Source organism: Xenopus laevis, chromosome 2L, assembly GCF_017654675.1.
Source record: "Xenopus laevis strain J_2021 chromosome 2L, Xenopus_laevis_v10.1, whole genome shotgun sequence".
Lineage (NCBI taxonomy): Eukaryota > Metazoa > Chordata > Amphibia > Anura > Pipidae > Xenopus > Xenopus laevis.
In genome coordinates, this window is record NC_054373.1 from 84,843,995 (window position 1) to 84,851,489 (window position 7,495).

Sequence of the window (7,495 nt, forward strand, 5' to 3'; positions counted from 1 at the left end):
CCATTGTTAGAAGCTTTTGCTTTGAGTGAATTTATGACAGTAATTTGTGTAATTTGCTGCTAAAATATAAATAACATCCTTAAAATAGTTGTAATTGTTTAACTATTCATAGCAATGGAGATGTTCTGGCCAATTTGCAGCCAGATCAGTCTGACATTGATTTGCACAGAGCTTTTGATTGAATAACAGCCGATGTGCTGCTACTGAGCTGTGTCCAGCTAATAAGAACACTCTTTATATCATCAGCAGTGAGAGCAGAACAATCCCATCATTTTACAGTATCCAACAAGGGGTAGTCTGTGTGCCTCTCGGATCAGAGGAAAGAGAGGAATGAGATTGATATTATGGAATGATTGTTCTTCCCCATAGGAAGTGTGTAACTACTGACGTTTTCCTGTTGTTGCTGAGGAAAACATTTCCGTCGGTTCAGCTGCTGCTGCTGCAAGAGGAAGGTGTCTGCACACTGAGCCGAGGTACAGTAGCCTTGCCCATTAACATGGTGCCTGCACCCACCCAATGGAACATATAGTGGAGGGGGAATGATCAGAAGCCTGACTGCATTCCACCTCTGTATAGAGGCACTATGTATGATCCTGGGGAATGATGCTAGGCAGGCTGCTTGCAGTATTTACTGTCTGCACTATATGCAAGCTACTGAATTATAATATCGTGATTGAATCATGTATTTTGAACCATTATGCAGGGTTTGGCAACTACTGATTTTATGATAATTGATTTTGATTAGCGTCCTGCCAATCAAATTGTATTAAATGCTATTTTATCTGATGTGGCGGCACCTTAAAGTAGGCAGGATTCCAGCCCTCTGTAAATAATGATTGAATAGTTCCATGATTGTTCCCTGCCAGCCTGGCTCATACATTGCCCATACTCTCACTGTGTATGTATGTATGTATGTATGAATGTATGTATGTATGTGTGTGCAAGTGTGTGTGGGTTGGTGGTGCAGGTGCAATTGTATCATTTAGTTTACCAGTGTAAAACCATAACTGCTTTTGGGTTCTAGTGCATGTGCTGGTAGACGGTGCAATGGATCAACTACTGCTTGCAGTATGAGTGAAGCTGTTATACTGTGACATGTATGGAATATTGGCTACCATATTCTATTGAAATACAGATGAAATGGCGCCTTCTCTTTATAGAGTCAAATCAGCAATTCTCTTATAAAGATCTGTTACGCCGCAACACTTCTGACACTGGCATAGCGCTGCACCTTCACTACCATCATTACAGCAAGAAAGCATTTCATAACAAGAGCTGTTCTTTCAGCACCACAGGAAGGAACCGGCAGCATCTCCTCCTCTCCATCTGCACACACTGCAGCCACAATCTCCAGTCCCCCCACCTTTACATCATTATCATAGTCCTCCTTGCAACTGTCTCACATCTTATTCTGTTATTTGTTAAACCACTAAGGTCCCTGTTCATTACATGGTATTGTAAAGCGCTGTTTCATTTTCTGGCGCTATGTAGAAAATTGTAAAGTTATTGATGATGATATTTGTAGAACACGTTTATGAACCTAATATATAAGGCAGCTGGTTTAATTGATGCAATAGTTGCTAACACTCCACAGATGCTGCTGAGAAATGTAACAACTAATGTAACATATTGTTACAATTCAGAGCCTGACCTGAACTACTTTGCTCTGACACACCAGAGACTGGAACATTAAACTTTAAAGTACATTTTGGAAAACGGTAAAAAAAATAAAACATGGAAAGCAATTGGAAAAAAGTCTTTTTCTGGTGAACAACCTGAAAAAAACTGAACTGAAAAAAGATTGTTGCTTTGGGTTGGGTTAAATTATTTTTTATGCATTTACGTGCCAGTGATTAGAGGATGTTGCACATATATGAATGGAATATGTTGGGACTTTGCAAAGACTGAGCACTGATTTAGTGTAGAAATCAATATGAACATCCTTTCTAGATATGCATATGCTCAGATCATAATAGTAATCCCTGGCAACCAAGCAGAAATTTGCTCTCATACTGTCGTATGTACTAATGTACAAACTTTATTACTGATTTGTTCCTGTTACTGGGATTTTAAGCAAGCCTGCATCTACATTTACAATACCCCTACTGTATGTGTTTGTAGAATAATCTGCTTTATCTGTTAATCTGCTCAGTATACTGTACAGCTAAGGCTAATGTCACATCTAGAGTTTACTATTCTGATGCATTTTTGCTTGTGCTGTCTGCCACTGGCTTGAATGGAATGTACATTTTTATGCCAGTGGAGATAAGTGTTTTGCAGTCACTGGCAGGAAGCATGGTCAATGACAAGCTTTTTAGCATGCCAAAAGCAACATATTTTATTAGCCTAAATGCTTAGATGCAGAAACATTCACCTTTGATGCTTTCAGCTGTGACCATTCATGCCCCCCCACCTTCCATGCCCCTCATCAGGTAGCAACCAAGGTATGCCTAGCAGAAACCATGGTGGCACACTCATATCATGGCAAAGCTATTCATTTTCTGATGCTGAGGAGCTTGTCAGGGTAGAAATGAAAGGTAAATTAGTAAGTTATATGTCTGTTAGGGTAAAAAGTAATCTATAAGCCCATGAGGGACACCTGCAAGACAAATGGACACAATCAGCAACTGGATTGGCTAAAGAACAAAATTGTAAAATGCCTTTTGTAAATCTAACTATCTGGTATTCATTAAGACTAGCCAAGACCTAAGGGAGCTTTAACAGTCAAATATATACTTATATAGATGTACAGTACTACTTCCACTGGCTGCTTGGGGTTCAACAGTGTAATAAGTTTAGTGAGGTCCTGATTGGTGCACAATTTAAATATATTATAGGGCCCTGCAAATACTGCTGTGGGGCTCAGTAGAATCAAGTTAAAGGAAGAGTTCAGTATAAAAATAAAAATGGGGTAAATAGATAGGCTGTGCAAAATAAAAAATGTTTCTAATATAGTTAGTTAGCCAAAAATGTAATGTATAAAGGCTGGAGTGACTGGATGTCTAACAGAAAAGAACAGTACACAACTTCCTGCTTTTCACCTCTCTAACTCTGAATTAGTCACTAACCAAGGGGAGCCACATGCAACATAACTGTTCAGTGAGTTTGCAATTGATCCTCAGCATTCTGCTTAGATTAAAGGACCCACGTGGCCCCTTTCAAGTCACCGATTGGTTACTGGCAGGTAACCAATTAGTGGAATCCAAGAGAGCTGCAAAGCAGGAAGTAGTATTCTGTTCTGTTCTGTTACACATCCAGTCACTCCAGCCTTTATACATTACATATTTGGCTAACTAACTATATTAGAAACATGTTTTATTTTGCACAACCTACCTACTTTTTTTTAACTGAACTGTTCCTTTAAGGCCATTGTATGTTGTATTGGCCGAAATATAATTAATGTGCTAGTTGATTATATTTAGAAGTGCAGAGCAATCATTTTTATTCTATAGCACTCTAACTAATATAGTAGAGTTTGACCCAAATGAAGCAATAGATAGTGGTACAAGCTCTGAGTCATTTTTCTAACCAGTCCTGTTTAAAATTGCACCTTTTTTAGTTAATTATCAAGGTGATCAATTATTTATAAAACAGCAGGAAAAGGGTTCATCATACCTTAAACAATTTCTATTCAGGGTTGCAAAGTTCAGCCTCTGCCAAATGGTGCCTCACAGTGAAAATCCGGAAGGCACCGCAGCAGGGAAAAAATAAAAAAAAAGGTGTTACCCAACAAGGGACCATTCCTAACTCATTTGGCAGCCAATACAAATTAGGCATAGAAGCTGCTCTAAACAGCATGTGAGCACTTATTTATTCTTATTGCATAGAAACACATCAGAGCTGGGTGAAAGCTTTCTAACACTGTATAATCATATCCTTTTGTCAAAAGCTTATTCGGTTATTCAGTTCAGTTATGTACTATGGGCTTATTTCTTTTAACAGTAAAAAAATTATAAAATATAAAAATATAAAAAAGCATAAAAATAACACACTCTGTTTGTAATATGAGGCAATAGAAAAATATATGATGTGACCGAGCAGCACCCATAGAAGCACTGGCAGGCTCTGGTGCACTGAAAATAGCATAAACTAGAAGAGCTCACAATTGATAAGTGGTGACCAATGGCCTCTGTTATACTTCGTATTGCATTTTTGTGAGCATCTTTGTCATTGCAGTCAATGGTTCTATTGGTGCTGTCAATGCAATGAGCCCATGTTAGTACCTGTCAGTGGTGCTGTTGCCCCTGCTTAGAGGAGGGATTGTGCTGGATGTTGAGTATGATAGCCCAGACATTCTAGGAATCCCCGGAATTTATACACCAAGCAGGGGCATGGTCAGGTCATAACTGGGTATGGTCATGTTTTAATGGACATCTGAGTGAAAAAATTATTTGAGTCAACATTTTGGTTCTGCTTAGAGAATCTATTTATGTGTGTATGTATGTCTTGAGAAAGGTTCTATAAACAGAACCAAACCATTGATAAAGATGACTTTTTGAAAAAGATGAATTTTTCACTTTTTCCAAGACCCACAAGTGTTCCTGTGTTCATTTTTTTCATTGTAAATTTATACATACACTCCCAACTGCCTTGTTTCAAGACCCTTCTTTAGCTCATTAGCTAAGCCCACAAATTGATACAAGCGTCAACATTTTTAAAAATACAGAACAAGTAGGGTGAAGCAGTGCTCTATGCACTAAAGACACAGAAGGCAGCACACAACTGTCATTTCTCTGCCCTGTTCTGTACAATGGCTGATCAGAGTACAGGTCAAGCTTAGTTGGAAAATGGGTAGAGTGTTAATTAGAAATATATAAACTTTGTGTCTTCATACAACAACAATTCTCATCAACCACAGCCAGACGTATATTTATGCATTTTGAAAACCTATGTTTACTTTAAAATTTACATTCTACAGTAAAACATGTGATATGCAGTTAACTGCCCCATGAATATGCAAAGGTTATGCGAGAATTTTTTTTCATTAATATGAACCTTCTTGTGGTGAACATTGAGATCTTTGTGAATTTGGGTGTCAATAAGCCTAGTGTCTGTGAAAGGAACAAATGTTGGGCCTGTTCCTTCCACAAGAGCTGCTATTTTTGTATCTTGCGCTTCATGTGACTTAAACATAAAAGGCTTGGATGTGTCTTGTGAAAGGCAACAGTTTTGTAGCCCAAAATAAATACATTGGTTACACAGACCTTCAACTTTGAGTCAGGCTTTTTCTATGAAGAAGTGCCATAAAAATATTATTCAGATGATCTTTGTTATTCACTGGCCACAACCAACATCATTTTCTGTATAACTTCAGATAGTCTTTAGTATTTTTAAAAATTATGTGTCATATAGATTTTTATGAATGCATAAAATATATGTGTATTTATTAATGTATTTTGCTTTTATTTTTCAGGCATATAATAGACAGAGAGCAAGGCACATGGAGATGTTTTCCATACAAAAACCTGAGGCTGTGCCTCATCTGTCCAATTTTCATGAGTCAATGCCCTTTGGAAGCCTTCAATTTCCCAGTGATAAGGAAAGAAAGCAGGATAGCAACTTTAATATCTTGGAGGAAAGCTATGATAAAAATGAAAATTGGAGTCAAGGTAAGAAAGGAGGAGAAGAAGGAGAAAAGAAATCAAAACCGGAGGATGAAAAATCATCTTTAGATAATAGCAGGTCTCAACTCAAGAACAGGCCAATAGGACAGCTGAAAAGCACAGGCTCTGAAGGGATCAGTATGTCTTCATCAGAGGAAGAGGTACGAAGCCCACCAGAAGGAGCAGAAATTATGCAGCTAGAAGGTGATACACCAGTTAAGGACACAGCAAATGGTTTTGAGAAATGGGCAGGATCCCCATTAGAAGACAACGGTTATGCCAGCAGCTCACTTAGCATAGATAGTCCTGACAGTGTATCAGGGAACACGTGGCAAGAAAAAACTCTTCCAGCATCCACAACTACACCACTGGAAACTCCAGAGACAGAAGATTCTGATGTTGAATCCTCATCAGACTCAGATTCTATCTCTGTAACATTATCAGAGGCTTTTCAGAGCATCCAGGACAAGGAAAAGTTAAAGGAGAGGGAGAAGGAGAAACATAACGCACAACTGACTATGTATAGACGCCTGGCTCTCCTGAGATGGATTAGAGCTCTCCAGCAAAAACTGAGAGATCAGCAGAACCGACTTCAAGAAAGCTTTGACACTATTCTGGACAACCGCAAGGAGATTCTTAGACATATCCAGCATGGCTATAACAAGACACCTACTAAGGAAACGGTATGAAACATCCATAATAAAGCATTCTCAGCAATGCACAGTACAGCAACTAGCATCTATACCTACATCCTAGGGTCTGGCAGTCATCATCTACAAGCTTTATATGGAAAAGCCTATGCCAATAAACCACAGCAGAAGGTTCAGCCAAGGGCAGAGGTCTCACAAATGCCAACATTCATTCTAACATTGCTATTACTTTTATGCTGCTTCTACACTTTAGAATGAAGGTGGGAGGTGGGAGAAGCCAAAGGTGCATTTATTCACATATGTTAAATTCAGTTTTGAAAATAAAGTTTCAAAACCATTGAAATATTAAAAGTATTGTGAAAGTGGCTAATTTATTTATTTGAACAGAATATGCTCTCTCTCTAACTTGTATTGGTGCTTATATAGCCTGGGATCATTCCAGAACAGCACATTTCCTAGCGATCCAGTGTTGGTCATAGGCTATAGAAATAGGAAGCACAATTTGATCACAATGGAGATTTAATTAGAAATAAGCAATTGTTCCTCTATGTTTTTAGGCCATGTGCCATGTGCGTTCATGCAAAAATTAGTTTCTACACGTTCACGCTAACTACTATCTTACCATGAATGCATGTACCTGAGCGGACAGCAGGGTTTATATTCCATTCATATTTCTTTTATTTTATAGCAATAATAAAATTGTTATCATCAGTATAATTAGAAGCTCCAGCATACTCCATACCACTATTTAGAGCTTTGAGTAGATTACAAAGAGTATGACAAACAGTTAAAAAATATTAACAAAAATAGAACAATGCAACAAGCACTAAGGTCAAAGAGTCCTCCGAGCCCCTAAGAGCTTGCAATTTAGTACACTAGGGGGCACATTTTTTAACAGTGGAGACAAACTTCCCGGTGATGTTCCCCATAGCAACCAATCAGCAATTCAATTTGAACAGTTGCCTACAAGCTAAAAACCAAAAGCAAAGAGCTGATTGGTTGCTATTGTCAATATCACCAGTGATCTTTGTGTCTGATGTTAAGAAATATGCCCTAGGTGTGTTGCTGCTTTAGGAGTTGAATGCAATATAAGCAGTATGCCATAGGAATATACAGAAAGTGTATTCTATGCACACAATATGTAAACAGTATATCCTATAGTAAATAAATACTTAGAAATATGGTTTCTACTGCAGCTTACTACTCACTAACCTCCCACCTTAAGTCAGACTCAAAGAAGTT

At 38.2% G+C, this 7,495-nt stretch overlaps 1 pseudogene; it reads left to right on the top strand.

Annotated features, from left to right (window-relative positions):
- The first annotated feature begins 236 nt into the window (after nucleotides 1–236).
- LOC108707712 lies at nucleotides 237–6,607 on the top strand (annotated as a pseudogene).
- The last annotated feature ends 888 nt before the right edge of the window (nucleotides 6,608–7,495 follow it).